The 17515-nt window shown below is 44.5% G+C and overlaps 1 protein-coding gene across 1 annotated transcript in view; it reads left to right on the top strand.

Moving 5' to 3' along the window:
- Positions 1 to 6948: 6948 nt before the first annotated feature.
- CTCF (CCCTC-binding factor) overlaps positions 6949 to 17515 on the top strand; it is a 412941-nt gene continuing 402374 nt past the window's right edge. Inside the window, 1 exon segment of the mRNA XM_030203644.1 lies at positions 6949 to 9344. The gene's annotated coding sequence lies outside the window, so the exon portion shown is untranslated.

The raw sequence follows: 17515 nt of genomic DNA, 5'->3' as shown, positions 1-17515 counted from the left end.
CTGGATATCTTTGGGCATGATGGTGACTCTCTTGGCGTGGATAGCGCAGATTGGTATCCTCGAAGAACCCCACCAGTTAAGCCTCGCTAGCCTCCTGCAGGACCATGCCAGCCGAGCTCTGGAGAAAAGCGCAAGTCGGTCTTCCTGAAACTGGGAGGCAGTGAGGGAGGGGGCCGCCCCTGGAACTGGGAGGGAGGGAAGGGGGAGGAAAGGAGGGACCCCCCCCCCCCCCGGCACACATTCTCAATCTCACACACACACACACACACACTCTCTCTCTCTCTCAGACACACTCGCACCCAGTCTCTCACTCTCTCTCTCACACACACACACGCACATTTACTCTCTCTCACACACACACTCTCTCAAACATACACAATCCGAAGAAAACCTTGCTAGCGCCCGTTTCATTTCTTTCAGAAACAGGCCTTTTTTACTAGTATTTTTATAAAGAGCAACTCAACAGTTCCTCTGGAAGAGAATACTAACCTCTGTGTTTACAAAGCTGTGCACCAATACTGACATAGCCCATGCTGCTAGAATGGGCTGTTGGCATTAGCGCACAGCAGCCGCTAATTCGGCTTAATAAACAGGATAGGAGAAGCTATGAGAGAAGTTTACAAAATGACTGTAATGAAATAGTTACATGGGATGTGCTTTAACTTTTCAAAGCTAAACCAAGGAGAAATTAGATCTTACCTGCTAATTTGCTTTCCTTTAGTCCCTCCGGACCGGACCAGGATTGGACTGTTGGGTTGTGCCCGCCTACCAGCAGGTGGAGACTGAGAAAAACTCTGACTCTAGAGAGCCAATAGGAGCCCTGGCCATGTGACCTTAGCCTCAGTATTTGAATAACAAAGCAGGAAAGAAAGAAAGAACTTCTGTGCCGTATGGAATCCTAGCAGCCACAAATTCCTCGGCAAAACCGAGTACTAGAGCTTGCCAGCAACTCTCACCAGAGAAGTGGTATGGCCCATTTGTATTAGAGCTCGCCAGCAACTCTCACCAGAGAAGCAGTATGACTCAAGGTTTTATATATATTCCATCAACTGAGCTCACCAGCAACTCTCAACAGAGAAGTGGTATAACATATTCAAGGCTTTATATATATTCCAGCAACTGAGTTCACCAGCAACTCTCACCAAAGAAGTGGTATTAAGGTTTTATATATATATATTCCAGCAACTGAGCTCACCAGCAACTCTCACCAGAGAAGTGGTATGACCCATTAAGGTTTTATATATATTCCAGCAACTGATCACACCAGCAACTGTCACCAGAGAAGTGGTATGACCCATTAAGGTTTTGTATATATTCCAGCAACCGAGCTCACCAGCAACCCCCAGAGAAGTGGTATGGACCACGCAAAGTCATTTTTTTTTTTTTTATATATATACAGTATCATCTGTTTTTTTTTAAACATTCCACTTCCAAACTTAATAAAAGAATCTAAAGAGTTGATAGAACATGGGAGGGGCCTGGTCCGGTCCGGAGGGACTAAAGGAAAGCAAATTAGCAGGTAAGATCTAATTTCTCCTTCCTTAGCGTCCCTCCGGACCGGACCAGGATTGGACTGTTGGGAAGTACCAAAGCAGTAATCTTACGGGAGGGACAGACATTGAGAATGCGGTAGAGTCCCTGAAAACACCCAAACTAGGATGAATACGAAGCCAAAAGCTTGACGATCCAAGAACCGCCAATAAACTAAATAGAATGACTACAAAGCAAAAAAGCTGAAAAGTTCAAGCGACGCTGAACATTGTCCCCTACCAAGTGGCCGCTATATAATGTCCCCTACCGCACTATCAGTGCAGCGCAAAGGACAGAGAGACTCGAGAAAAAAAAACGACTGAAAGAAAGATGGCAAAGGTAGAAGCAGAGCCGCCTGGAAACAAAAAAACTGCAATGAATCTACCTCAGCTGAGAAAGTGGAAACCGAGATCCTGAAGTACAATACTCCAGATATCGTAGACTATTGCTGACCTAGCAACAGATTGGAAGTATGTAAAGCCTGTCAGTGAGAAAGTACCTGATCAGTAGAAGCTAAATAGGTAAAAACAAGAATGCAGTTAAATACTATGCAGAAGAAGATACCTAAATCCCTGCTGCAAACTAGATTGAAGGTCCAAATAAACTGACAGCCGCTGCAGTTACCCAACATGAAGAAAACATATCTCAGAGCGCAATTCAAATGAGAGAGAAAGAATCATCTGTAGCTGTTGCCTCTGTAAGCAGATCACCTGAGACTCTTGTCGTAGACCCCAATTAGTGAAAACGGGAATAAATCAACAGTAGACACTTGTTAGTACCTTTCATCTGTTAGATACATATAGAAGTCCATAAAACACTACACTATAAATATACATATATATTTTCACAGATGCAGCCATCAAAAAACTGCTCACTGTGTATATGCTCCCGGCATACTTGCAGGAAGAATGCTCAATCTCAACCACCAGACCCAAGTGCTGCACTAGTGAGAATACAGAGGCCAACTGAGCAGAGGGAATTCCATCCGAGATAAATATCTGGATACGAGAGGGCATCTATCTCTGCCGCTGACAAGTCTTTTTAGCAAGAGAGTAAGCGAGGCACATGGAAGGTCAGAGCGAAAAGAAGTAGTTCTAGAACTGGGACCTCCCCTTAAGGTACTATCCATTGAGAACTCCCAGAAGTTGTTTTTTTTTTCAATGGTCACGAAATTGACGGAGTGAAAAGGTGCCAAAAAAGACTACCGAGACTCCAAAGAGAATGAAGAAAAAATTCCTTCTTGGGAGCTAGAAAGTAAAATTTTACTCTGCAAAATAGAGCAAGGTAATGGCCGAAGGCCCAAGAACATCCAGAGAAAACAGAAAGTGGGACGCTTGTAGAGAAGACAAAAACAGTCTGCGCCAACTTGACTAAACAAAGAAAAAATAGAGACAAGCTACGAAATCTAATGAGATCACACAAGAGCTCAAAAGAGAGATCAAATGAGAGACCTGGCTACATGCACCCCGTAACCTAGAGTGTGCCCGAAATGCACCACCCGTTGCTTGACCTGACAACTCTGCCAATAAGACTGTCTGTAATGAACCAGACATCTAGGAAAGGATGAAACGAGGAGACGTTGTTTCATGAGCGCTGCTGCTACTACGACGACTATAACTTAAGAAAAAAGTGCGCGGAGCCGACGTGAGACCGAAGAGCAAGGCAAGAAAACTGGTAATGAGGACCTTCTCATCATCCTCGTATCGTGGACATTACTCCTCCTATACTGAGATGTACTAAGATGTACCGACCCACACCCATAAGAAATGAATGTGGTACTTGCAACCTGGATTGACCACAACTGAGGACAGGATGCTGGGCTTAATGGACTCTTAGACTTTCCCCGTATGACAATACTCATATACTAATAGCAAAAATGCACAGGAAGTGAAAGAATCCCCTTCCAATTGAAAGGAAGGTCTGGAGTGAGGACGTATAGAATGAAAATGAAAGGATCACCATATGTTGAGTGTGGACTGAGACACACTGGCCTTTAATTTTACCGGCTCTCCCCAAACCTCGTATCATGTCATGCCTCCTTCCTCACTGAGATGTACAGAGATGAACAGACGCACACTCACGAGATATGAATGTGGTATTTGCAATCTGGATTGACCCCATCTGAAAACAGGATGGGGACTCTTGGCCTTTCCCATTATGGCAACACTTATGCCCTTATGGCAAAAAATGCACAGAAAATGAGTGACTCTCCTTCCAAGAGAAAAAAACTCTGGAGAGAGGAAGAATAAAATGAAAAGGAATAGACTTGGAAAATACCTATTACGGAAAAGGTGGTGAATTTGTGCCACAGGAGACAAGACTGTACCTGACGTCAAGAAAGCTTGAAACAAGACCCTAAAATCTGTAAGGAAGAGAAAGGGATAGCAGATATTATGGATGGTCATACTGGACAAAACCAGAATGTTTACCATGTGCCCAGGCTGAATAGATAGAGGAAACAAAAATACAAGTAGATGGCGTGAGGACCTCCCAATATCCTTAAGTGGGAGAAAATGCAAATTGACCGGATAACTTTACTCCCTAAGTGGACATATATCTTGTAAGTCCTAGAAGAAAACTAAGATAACACATGAGAAACTCCAAGACAGTTGGAAAGTAGAGAAGACGTGAATAAAACATGCCTTCTAAAGCAGCTGAGAAAACTGGGTGCTCGGTAGACAGGACTGAGTCTCCTAGAATATGAGAACCATCTGAACCATGTAGCCTATGCAGCTGTCATCTGCTATGCCAAAGAGAAAGCATAGCCATGAAAGAAAATTGCTGAAAGGAAGTAAGACCTTATGTTCAGAATTGCAAAGTACGCAACAATTGAGTATCAGACAATGTATTTCATTGCACATGGCATCTGAACCATACAGCCTACGCTCTAGAGAACGTTTGTTAAGATCTTAAAACACTGTATAAGAACATAGCCACGGAGGAAAATTTCCTGAAAGGAATTAAGATCTTATATCCAGCATTGTAAAGTACCAAACAATAGACTATCCGGCAATGTAGTTCTATCCACATGGCACCTGAACCAGATAGCCTATGCCATAGAAAATGTTTGTTAAGTTCTTAAAAACACTGTATAACATCATAGCCATAAAGGGAAATGCTTGAAAGGAACTAAGATATTATGGCCAGATTTGTAAAGTACTAATCAATTGTGTTCAATTCTGGTCGCCGCATCTGTGTTCAATTCTGGTCGCCGCATCTCAAGAAAGATATAGTAGAATTGGAAAAGGTGCAGCGAAAGGCGACTAAAATGATAGCGGGGATGGGACGACTTCCCTATGAAGAAAGACTAAGAAGGCTAGGGCTATACAGCTTGGAGAAGAGACGGCTGAGGGGAGACATGATAGAGGTATATAAAATAATGAGTGGAGTGGAACAGGTGGATGTGAAGCGTCTGTTCACGCTTTTCAAAAATACTAGGACTAGGGGGCATGCGATGAAACTACAGTGTAGTAAATTTAAAACAAATCGGAGAAAATTTTTCTTCACCCAACGTGTAATTAAACTCTGGAATTCGTTGCCGGAGAAAGTGGTGAAGGCGGTTAGCTTAGCAGAGTTTAAAAAGGGGTTGGACGGTTTCCTAAAGGACAAGTCCATAAACCGCTACTAAATGGACTTGGGAAAAATCCACAATTCCAGGAATAACATGTATAGAATGTTTGTACGTTTGGGAAGCTTGCCAGATGCCCTTGGCCTGGATTGGCCGCTGTCGTGGACAGGATGCTGGGCTCGATGGACCCTTGGTCTTTTCCCAGTATGGCATTACTTATGTACTTATGACTATTAGAAAATGTAGTCCTATTCAGCAGGAAATGAGAGAGACACAGAGTGACGTACACTGGACCCCCATAAAAACTGCGCTAGACAATAGCGAAGACCTTTCCTCCAAACATCACACACAAGGGAAAGGAATAGGAAAATGGTTATTTTGGAGCTGAGATACAATTTAATTCGCCCCATTGTCAAAAACAGAGTATTCCCGACTGAGCTGCACTTTGAATCGGAGTCTTGCCAAGAACAAAGAAATCGCCAACTGAGCTGCACTTTAATTCACAACATTGCTAGCAACCAAAAAGTCCCCGACGGAGAAAAAACAGAGGGAAAAACAAAATGAGCACCATTCGCATCGTAGCATTTCTTTTTTTTTTTTTAATAGCTTGAAAAATACATGTAAAAATTAATTTCGGGGCAAATATACTACCAATTGCCCCAACTACCGGAGAAACAATATCTCCTTTCCATTGCACAAACAGCCAAACACAGTAAAAGCAGAAAAACGCTGCTGCGTCAAGGGAAATTGCAGCTGCAAGCAAAACAATGGCGGCCAAGCGCGCCAAAATGAGAAGAATAAAGTTCGGGGGAGAAAACCACTGACCGGACCGACGAAGAAGCAGGAAATCTGTGCCGCCGAAAAACAGATAGCCTCCAATGCCGCACAAAACAAGGTTTAGCCTCTGGCCCGAACAGGAACCGTCAATACAGCTCCCAAGCTATACAGACCCGTCCAAGAGCGAGCACGCGCTTAACAGTTCGCGCCTCTTTTTTTTTTTACAACTACCGCCGCTAACAACGCCGGATAGCAGAGGAAAAATAATTAAGATAACAAAAAACCGCCGATTAAAGTCACAGACGCTGACTTATCACTTTTTTTTTTTAAATAGCTCCGCCAGAAAAGAAAATAAAGACTCTTCAAACAGAATAAGACAGAAGAGCTACCTGCTCGTTATAAGCCTGGGGAAAGCAAAAACTACTTCCTTTAAATTCCTTTCAATTGAATTAATTCTTTTAATTTTCTTTTACTTGATTTAATTCTTTAAAAACAGCTGACTATTAAAAGTGGCTGCCTCTCCCAAAGACGGTACACCTTTCCAGAGAAAGGGACGGCCCTTCCCTGCTAAGCCAGGGAGATGGGGAGGAAGGGGGGTGGACTCGAGACACCCGAGTTAAACACCCCAGAGGCTGTCAAAGAAAGAAAAGAAACCCTGTCAAGCCTCTAATTACGATTCCAGGCACAGAAGAAGTATTATAAATATATCTGTAATATCTTATAGAGAAAAAGAGAGAGAGAGAGAGAGACTAATGGGCTCACTTCCTACCTGCTGAGAGACTGAGAAAATACTGAGGCTAAGGTCACATGGCCAGGGCTCTTATTGGCTCTCTAGAGTCAGAGTTTTTCTCAGTCTCCACCTGCTGGTATGCGGGCACAACCCAACAGTCCAATCCTGGTCCAGTCCGGAGGGACGCTAAGGAAGGCTCCATTTCATACACTTTTAGTCTGTTAGCGGTATTTTTTTCATATAGGAGCCTTTTTTTTTTTTTACTAAGGTGTACCAAAAGATTTAGCCTCTGCTAATGTTACAATGCCCATAGGAATATAATGGGCTTCTGATCAGTAGAATGAGCTAAATCCATTAGCACACTTTAGTAAAAGGACCCCATCGTTAACACACAGTTAAGTTGCAACCTGTTGCTAGAGTATATATGGTCAAGGTGACTCAGGGCCAGATGCACAAAAACTACCATGCCGGGAATGTTTGCTTTTGACTGGTTGTAGCCATTGTAAAGCAAATGTTATTTGGCTAGTAATGGACTCTAATGTATACTGTTAATAGCCAGAGTCCCCTATCCAAATGTATTATAATCAACTCATGAGTATTCTAATGCACATTTTGGATGAGGTACAGCTCCAGAGCGCCTACAGAGCAAATTTTACAGCTGCTTTGGAGCTGTCTGAAACGAAGAGGAGGAAAGCACAAGCAGACAGCTTGCAGAGGCTGCCTGCTTGTGCCATTCCCTGTGCCACAGTTTGCTGGTGGGCCAGTGGACCACCCGGGCTACCCCCTTGCACCCTAAACAGCAATTTACCCTGGTAGTCTTGTGACCCCCTGGCCATACCTTTCAAAGGTTGGAGGCAGGAGCAACATCTCTTCCCTTGGCTGCCCCTCTTCCAAAATGGTGGAGCCTAGCCCCTGCCTGGTCCATTTTGGGATGCACTGGATGGGGCTAAGTACTTATATCCCAGAATGCACAAAGTAAGGGCTGGCTGCTCTTTTGGAAGAGGTGGCACCAGAGGGAGGTGTTGCTCCTGTTCTCTTGCCTATAAGTTTTTAACAGTATGCCCAGGGGAACACTAGGCTACAAGAGTAAGTCTCTGTTAGGGAAGAGGGTGGGGTGGTCCGGGTCCACTACGGATTTGTTTGCAAGCTGCCCCATGCACTTGACAGCTTTGAGCTGCAAATGGTGACCGCTGCACTAAGTGGCCTCTGTGCATTTCATTTGGATGGGTTCCCCTTAGTATCTGTTTGAGTGAGTCACTGTTTTAGTGAGGTAGCTGTAGTTTATGGTTGTTTTGGTGTAGAATACCAGCAGGCCCTTCGTAAGGTTCTACAGTCTGGATGAGTGTCTCATGGAAAAATTAATTAAGAAATTATTAACATAGCAGATTGGGACGCTTGTATTTAATCTATAAACTGCTTTGGTAGTATTACAGAAAGGCCTTATGGCAAATGCATGATCTATTGCTTAGCAATGCACTGGCTTAAGTGTAATAAATCTATTCTTTTGGCTAGTAATTCCTAAATCGCTAGTCCTGGAGCCACCCCAGCCACTCAGGTTTGCAGAACATTCGCAATGAATATTCGTGAGAGATTTACAGGCACATCTGTCTCATGACTATTCATTGTGTATATCCTGCACCAGCACTGGCTGGGCTGCCTCCGTTTAGGAACCCCTGCTTTAGGTGCTGCCGTCAATTGCTGCTATGGATTAGTCACTGGCCCAGACGATGCTGGGTTGCTTCTGCCTCTAATAGTCTCTTTATTCTGTGAACCGCTGCTTTGCCACAAGGAGAGTGTGGAATTGCTTTACGTCTGCATGCCATTGCTTCTGACATTAAAGAATGAAGGTTGGAGAGCAACAGAACCTGATTGCACCGACACTGCATCAATACCTGGTTGTTGCGCTTCTACTTAATGCACTGGTGAGGAGCGTATATGCTACAAGGCGTCTATTGTCATGATTCCTCCTCATCCAATATCGCCAAAAAAATGCAGCGCGCATCAGCTTCTTACCTACCTTTATTACCTTTGGTTTTTAAATCCTTAACCCCGAATACTCACTTTGTTCAATATGAGTTCGAGCCTTTATAGGGTGATTAAATAAACGACAACTGTTTTCAATTCCTTATGAAAGTAATAACCCAGTATCATTTCAAATAAAAACGTGTTTAGTAATTTCTAAGCCTGAAAATGTCAAATATCACAGCAAACATTACACCACTCAAACTTTCAGGTCTGAAGTAGCCAAAAGACATTTTTTCCCGTGTGTATTTCCATGCACATGTGAGCGCCTCCTCCACCACCGCTGTGAAATCTGGAGTATTTTCAAGCATGTCGTTTCTATCCAGGTAAGGTTCTGACGTTTTACCACATAGTGATCGGGCGTTCTTGAGCTTTCAAATTTTGGCGCCAGGCAGTACATCCCATGATGCTCTTTTCCCCTCTGCAGGCTGCTCAGTGCTCACCAATCTAACCTCCTTGCTGCTGCTTACTCTCCTTTTGCTCCCCAAACCAAACCACAGGAACCAGCATCCTCCACTGCAGGTCCGCGCAGGCGCACTCTTCCGAAGTCCGCCATTTTGTGGAACAGGGCTCTGGAGCGATTAAACGGCGAGCTGGTTCTGTGCAGGCGGTTTCTTTCCCGACTCTGCTTCCTTTCCGTTGGGCCCGGTGGCCCGCCCTCTTCACCACGGAGCGGAAAGCGGGAAAAAAAACTGAAGAAAAAGGCTCGGGAAAGCGGTAAGTAGCTGGAAAAGCACGATTTTGCAGGAGCTTTCTTCGGCCTCTAGGTGTCACGATGGGGCTCCGGTGTGAGCGGCCGGCGGGGGGTGTTTGTCTCCCTCTATCGTTATCCCAATTTCGGAAATTTTTTTTTTTTTTTTTTTTTTGCTCCGAGCTCGGGAGAAAACTTGTGTCCGCAGCGGCAGCTGGCGCCGGGTGGGGGAGCCGGACTGCGTGTATTTCTGCAAGCGGCTCCCGTTCTCTTCCCTGTTCCTTTTCCTTGCTGGCTAGTCATAGTCTTAGGCCCGGGCCTCCATTTTCTTTTCTCTTTGTTTCTTCCCTTTTGGGAGTGAATTAAACGTTCCCACAGCAGATTAATTACAAAACGTTTCCTTAAACTGGAAAAGTTCCCGACGTAAAGGCTCAGTGTGGCGGCGTGGAAATTTGTCGCCGTTTAAATGACTTTTTGCTAGGTTTTCTCGTCGATCCCGCCACTGGTTTATAGGAACTAAGCAAAAAAAAATATATATAAATAATCCTGGGTTTCATCTGGGCGAGAGGAGACAGAAAAATAAAACAAAGAGCGCTTTTCAGTATGTGGCGTGTCGTAGTATAATTAATGCCGATGAGAGAGAGGAAGCAGATTCTGGTTTAGCTTTCTGTCCCGCCTTTTATAGCGCTTTATTGCGCATTAATGTGTTTGTGTACTGACGATGAAGGGTCAAGTTCGTATTCATAACACAAAACACTTTAGAAGTAAAGAAAAATGCAGTTGCTTTTTTTTTTGCCCGTGGCATCTCCCAAAACGTCGAGTTCTGATGTACCGAGAAGTAAAGAAAGCTGCTGAAGTGGAACCTGTTTTGAGCCGTAGACAGTCTAGTTTTTCCTCTTGGCACGTTTCCCTTGCTTTTCGGTGATTTTGTGTTGAAGACGAATTCTTTTCTGGATTGGGCTGTACAGGCAGTAACTATGACCGCCTCCGTCTAAGCCCCATGTTTAAAATGAACCTTTCTGTCTAGACTGGCAAAGAGAGACGGAGAAAGAAGGGGGCAGAATCTCTTGGAAGAGCTCCCTCTAACCAGGCTGATGATTTTTTTTTTTTCTTTTTGAGTAATTATGTTGGCTGCTGTAAATGGAAGAATTGGGTCGAAGAAAAGAAAAACGTGTTGGAAATTTAAATTCCCCATCTATTTTCATCCTTTATACTATACAGAGAATGATCTTCATCTTTCCTCGATTCTAGGCATTGGAATGTGTGAAGGTTTTTGCAAGACAAGATGACTTAAAGCTTGTTATTCTGATGTTGATTTTTAGTATATAGCCCTCCCAGGGACTTTTGGATATAGCGAAACTGAATGGGATTGTATGGTACTTGTTCACTGGTCTGTATTGGGATTAGTGTTTTAGCTGACTTTGCTAGTGTTTGTATTTTTTTTCCACAGGTGATCATAGTACTGCATTTAAAATGGTTACAGGTAATTTGAAAATACACTGTGGTTAACCTAGTATTAAGCTTTTAAAAGCTGTAAAGCAGATATTTAATATAGTTCTGTTTTATGAAAACTTCTTTAATTTTAGGTTTAAAGTTAAACATATTTCAAAACAAAACCTAAAGTTAAAAAGTTGCAAAAAACAGAATTAGCCTATTAAGCTTTTAAATGGTAGAGCAGCTATCTGCTTATATTAACACTAGATAAAACACAGTACAAACAAGTTTTTGATTGCATTAGTTAAATTAAGTTATTAAACCTATAGTATATTATTTACAACTTGTTTTATTTTTATTTTACAACTTAAGGGTCCTGTTTACTAAGGTGCGCTAGTGTTTTTAGTGCCTGCTAATGCTGGAGACACCCATAGGAATAATGGGTGTTTCTAGCATTAATGTGCGATAAAAACACTAGTGCACCTACAGTGCAGCTTAGTAAACAGGGTCCTAAATCTGTACTGGTCTCATAAGCTACTGTTTTGCATTTTTGAGGAGTTATTTCTCACATGTACATATTCATGAAGTGACATCAATATTTTTTTTCTTATATTAAATGCAGAGTCCAGTTTGTTATGAAGTACATATCAGTTATATTCTGCATTCTTTGTTGCCTTTGAAATTAAATTCTTTGTAGAAACAGCAAAATAGTCTTGTGTAAAATCATTTTACTTTATTGGAAAGTATGAGGTGTGTATTTTTTTTTTTAATTTAAACTTACTTTGACTGGTTCGCTGGAAAAAGTCTATAAATTAAAGAAAAACTGGGGACAAGAAATCTTCTTACAATATTCCAGTTCTTGCCTCTTTTTTCTTTCATATTTCTTTATTGTATTCTTTCTCTCTTTAGGGTCTGGAGTGGAGGAGTAGCCTAGTGGTTAGTGCAGCAAACTTTGATCCTGGGGAGCTGGGTTCGATTCCCACTGCAGCTCCTTGTGACTGTGGGCAACTCACTTAACTCTCCATTGCCCCAGGTACAAAATAAGTACCTGTCTATATGTAAACCGCTTTGAATGTAGTTGCAAAATACCACAGAAATGCGGTATATCAAGTCCCATTTCCCTTTCCCTCTCTCCTTGATGTAGGTTTAAGCTGTGTAGTTATTTTTCCCTTGGATTACTTTTGGGTTATTTTTCTTTAAGCACTTGGCATATTTCTTTTTCCTTTGTGGATGTAACGTATAGGGCCCTGTTTACTAATCTATGCTAGCGTTTTTAGCGCTTGATAAACTCTGTAGTTGCCCATATATTCCTATGGATGACTTAGTGTTTAGCGCACACTAAAAATGCTCATGTGCCCTTAGCACTTCTTAGTAAATAGGGCCCTTCATCTTAAATTTTTTAAAAAAATGAGAAGTAGGGGTGAAAAGCTTCTTGTAGAGACTGGTGGTGGGGATAGGAAATTATGACTTTAGTCTCTTATCTTTGCCAACATTGAGTCGCAAAATATTAACCTGGAGTTTCAAATGCTTCTCACAACAGCACTCCTCAAGCACTAGCAGTGGTATTAGTAGTTGTAATCAGCAAGCTTGTTTGGTTTCAGTGTAGGACCTGAGAGCTTGCACTAGTTTACAGCAGTGTTTTTCCCACTCTTTGTGGTTGTGACCCTATTGTAGCTAAGTAAAACTGTGTGATCTTCTGGAGGTGCAGAATAATGAAGTACCTGTGGAGAGCCCATCTAGATCATGACCCTAAAGAGAGGTTTTGTGACCCATTTGGAAGCTCTAGTTTACAGGCTTCTTGCTGACTTCCTTACTAATAATGTTGCTTGCAGGTCGTAGATGGTTTCAGAACCAGGCATGAGATGGATACCACTACCACTGCTCTCAATCCTCACTGAACCTACTCAATAAGACATGTTGCCTTGTCATCAGCATGACTTTCTTCCTATCAGTTTTCACCCAGCAGCATCCTGGGGGCTCAAAGGAAAATGTTACTGCCAGCTCTGACAGACTATTATTTTGAAAGGAGGGCTAGGTTGCAAGGGGTTTAAGGTTGGCTGTGGCATGAGAGGGGATGACAAGATTGACAGAAATATAAGGGGACCTAGTGTGCAGGAGATGGGTGGTTAGCAAGAGGGGATGGAATAGTTGATGACTGAATCAGCTGTAGTTCTGTGAGGGTTGGTGGGATGAGAAGAGCAGGCAGGTACAGTCTGTCCTTGGTATTTGCGATGGTTTGGTTTCCCAAAAACGTAGTTCTCTCTCTCTCTCTCTCTCTCTCTCTTTCTCTCTCTCTCTCTCTCTCTCTCTCTCTCTCTCTCTTTCTCTCTCTCTCTCTCTCTCTCTCTCTCTCTCTCTCTCTCTCTCTCTCTCTCTCTCTCTCTCTCTCTCTCTCTCTCTCTCTCTCTCTCTCTCTCTCTCTCTCTCTCTCTCTCTCTCTCTCTCTCTCTCTCTATATATATATATATATATATATATATATATATATATATATATATATGAAATGGACTTGATATACCGCCTTTCTGAGGTTTTTGCAACTACATTCAAAGCGGTTTACAAATATTCAGGTACGTATTTTGTACCAGGAGCAATGGAGGGTTAAGTGACTTCGCCCAGAGTCACAAGGAGCTGCAGTGGGACCATTGCCCCTGGTACAAAATAAGTACCTGAATGTAGTTGCACAAACCTCAGAAAGACGGTATATCAAGTCCCAATTCCTATATTTATGTACTAGTAAAAAAGGCCCGTTTCTGTTAGAAATGAAACGGGCGCTAGCAAGGTTTTCCTTGGAGTGTATGTTTCAGAAAGAGCGTGTGTGAGAGATGGGGCGTGTGAGAGAGAGAGAGAGTATGTGAGAGTGTTTGTATTTCTGTGTGACGCTGTGTGAGAGGGACAAAGACAGTGAGTGTGTGAGTGAGAGTGTATGTGGCAGACAGAGAATGAGTGACTGCGTGTGTGGTGTGAGAACCCCCTCCCCTCTCCCCTGCCCCCTTGCAGCCAGGCATTTGCAGCGACCCTCCTCTCCCCGTGTTCCCCCTGCAGCCACCCATGTCCAGCATCCCCCTGCAGCCACCCATGCCCATCAACCCTCCTCTCCCCCTGCTGCGTCCTTCCTGTCTCTCCTGCTCCCCCTGCAGCCACCCATGTGGTCTCAGGCCCCCCCCTCAGCATCCCTCCTGTCCCCCTGCAGGCACGCATGTGCAGCGTCCCTCCTCTCTCCCCTGTCCCCCCCTGCAGCCAGCCATGTCCATTGACCCACCTGTCCCCCCCTGATGACCACCAACCCTTCTGTCCCCCTGCCCGCCCTGCAGTGTCCGTCCTGTATCCCCTGTTCCCCTTCCAGGCACCCATGTGGTGTGTGGAGCCCCATCCCTATCTCCCTGTTCCCCGCCCCCCCTGCAGCCACCCATGTGCAGCGACCCTCCCTTCCCCTCCCCCTGCTTCCTTCCAGCCACCCATGTCCAGCGAGACCCCCCCTTCCCCCCCCAGCCGGCGCAGCACCCAAAGAAAGCCCCTTGTCCCCCCCCTTCGCGCATCACCCGACCCCCCCCCCCCACCGTGGCACATCACCAAGCCCCTCCCCCCCATATCAACCCCCTTGCCACCCACAACCGCTAATATAAACTGTGTCCGGCGGCTGCTGCTTCTGCTATTCAGCAGCAGCAGCCCGTACATAAGAAAACAACAAAAAAAATCCTCCTAAAACGCACCTCCGTGAGAAGCAGCTCACATTGGCTGAAGTCTCAGCATGCGCTCCTCCTCTCCCCTCTGACGTCTCGGCGTTTCTCCGGGGTCTTCCGGCAGGGGCACTGACGTTGAGGGGAGAGGAGGAGCAGCTGCAGAGACGTCAGCCAATGTGAGATGGTTCTCCAGGAAGGTGCGTTTTAGGAGGTTGTTTTTTTGTTTGTTTTCTTTATGTACGGGCTGCTGCTGCTGAATAGAAGCAGCAACAACTGCCGGACAGAGTTTGTATTAGCGGTCGCGGGTGGCGAGGCGGTCGATGTGGGGGAGGGGCTTGGTGAAGCAGCGGGGGAGGGGTTGGGTGATGCGGCGAGGAGGGAAGGGGGTAGGGGCTTTCTGATGCCCCGTTGCACGGGTTGTTGTGGTGATGCGGCGGGGGGGCACTTAGAGGTGCACCGTCGAGGCTGTTTGTGTGTGTGTGTTCGTTTGCGTGTGTGTGTGTGCGCGTTTGCGTGTGTGTGCGTTTGTGTGTTTATGTGTGTGTGTGCGTTTGCGTGTGTTTATGTGTGTGTTTGTGTGTGTGCGTTTGCGTGTGTTTGTGTGCGTTTGCGTGTGTTTGTGTGTGTGTGCGTGTGTGTGCGTTTGCGTGTATTTGTGTGTGTTTATGTGCGTTTGCGTGTATGTGTGTGCGTTTATGTGCGTGTGTGCGTTTATGTGCGTTTATGTGTGCGTGTGTGTGTTTGTGTGTGTGCTTGTGTGTGTTTATGTGTGCGTATGTGTTTGTGTTTATGTGTGTGTTTGTGTGCGTGCATTTGCGTATGTGTTTATGTGTGCGTTTGCGTGTGTGTGTTTATGTGTGCGTTTGCGTGTATGTGTGCATGTGTGTGTGTGTGCGTTTGCGTGTATTTGTGTGCGTTTATGTGCGTGTGTGCATTTGTGTACGTGTGTGCGTGTGTTTGTGTGTGTTTGTGTGTGTGTGTGTTTGTGCGTGTGTTTGTGTGTTTATGTGTGTGTGGGGGGGGGGTTGCGGGTGGCTTTTGTGGTCGTGTGTTTGAGGAGTTTGCCAGCAGTCTGTAGCGATTCCTAGGCAGGGGGAGGAGTACGGAAACACTCCCCCTGCCTGGGTCATTGTTTGTTGGAGGGGGTTGCCAGTTGATAGGGGTGCCTTTATGGATCCCTTTACTCTCTGTGTTCCGCCCTCGAGGGCGGGGCAGAGAGACATGGTGAGTTGGATGGCTTCACCACCATGAACTTACGAACTGTTTAGGGATTTTGCAGATGGCTTCAGCAGGTTGTGTGTTTGCGTTTGTGTGTGTGTGTGTGTGTGTTTATGGGTGTTTGTGCGTTTATGGGTGTGTGTGCGTTTGGGTGTGTGGGGGGGGTTGCGGGTGGCTTTTGTGGTCATGTGGTTGGGGAGTTTGCCAGCAGTCTGTAGCGATTCCTAGGCAGGGGGAGGAGTACGGAAACACTCCCCCTGCCTGGGTCGTTGTTGTTGGAGGGGGTTGCCAGTTGGTAGGGGTGCCTTTATGGATCCCTTTACTCTCTGTGTTCCGCCCTCGAGGGCGGGGCAGAGAGACATGGTGAGTTGGATGGCTTCACCACCATGAACTTACGAACTGTTTAGGGATTTTGCAGATGGCTTCAGCAGGTTGTCTTCAAAATGTTGAGGTAGCGTTTTATGTACAGATGGGGCGTGGCTGAGGGCGGGTCTATGAGTGAGGGTGACTGGTCCTAGCCTATGAAGACTACAGGAATTTTGTGCTTCTCTGCCTTGGAGTGAGCTTCAGAACGTTCAAGGTGGGATTTATTAATATAGAAGATGTGTGTGTGTATATATATATATATATATATATATATATATATATATATATATATAGGGAAAAGGGGTTAAGTTTCAGCTGTACCAATTTTTCATCAAAACCGTGAAATGTGAATACATATCCTTATGGGAAATGCAGGATTTGATTAATGCATGAGAGAACACAACAACAAAACTGAGAAACATAGTGTTGCAAAAAAGAGAAAAAATTTGCTAAACCACTTCTAGTACTCTAGTAACATTATCAAATTAAAGAATTTGTACAGCACAGTGCAGATCAGTAAGCAAGTACTGTATCATGGTTTTGCCACCATATTTTACAGTCCTTGCAGTTGGTAACATGAAAACAGTGCTAAATACATCTGCATAACCAGAAGGCTACAGATATGGTACATTGGTACAGATCTACTTGTGGGAGGGGCAGAGATTTGCTCCAGCACAAATGGAGATAATGGTGTTAAATCGTGCAGGTTGAGAATGGTAGTAGATAATGAAGACGATCATCGGGGGGGGGGGGGGGGGGGGGGAGGGGGGGGCAAATTCTGCCTGATCTACATCAAGCACCTGAGTCTCACATCTGGTTGATTGAAAAAACTGTCAATCTCGTCTGCTTGGCTTTCCTTCTCAAGTCCTTAAATGTTGTTTCAGTGTAACGGGCAAATTCAGAGCTTGTGAGACACTTAAATTTTAGACTGCACTCCAGCATTGGATCACATTCCTCTGTCACTAAACATTTTTTCCAGTGATGTCCACTCTGCTATTTCTGCAGAGGTGAGAGGCACGATTTTTGGAGTCTCTTTGTCTCTTCATTGTTAATGCTGCCTCTGAGGTTTTGTTATGCCATCATTATGCCAGGTCTACATTGCTGGGCTGTTTTGCGATCTGACAAAATTTCCTCAACAACTTTTAGTCATGTCTTCAAATCTGTCTCCAGGGATTTTTCTTGCAAAGTGCATGATGTTTTCTACATTTCTACTCGTGTGTTCTGCTACGTCTTCAAATCCCTCAAAATTTGTTACGCAGTCCAGCCAAGTTTCTTTTCCAACAGTTTATTGTAGCCTGTGTGATGCAACGTAGTTGATTACATTGTGTATTATTATTTATTTGGATTTTGCTCACATCTTTTTCAGCAGTAGCTCAAGGTGCAGTTACATTCAGGTACACTGGGTATTTCCCTGTCCCTGGAGGGCTCACAATCTAAGTTTGTATCTGAGACAATGGAGGGTTAAGTGACTTGCCCACGATCACAAGGAGAAGCAG

The sequence above is a fragment of the Microcaecilia unicolor genome, chromosome 5 (genome assembly GCF_901765095.1).
Source record: "Microcaecilia unicolor chromosome 5, aMicUni1.1, whole genome shotgun sequence".
Lineage (NCBI taxonomy): Eukaryota > Metazoa > Chordata > Amphibia > Gymnophiona > Siphonopidae > Microcaecilia > Microcaecilia unicolor.
Note: the sequence above shows the minus strand (reverse complement) of the source record. Positions and strands in the feature narration are given on the sequence as shown.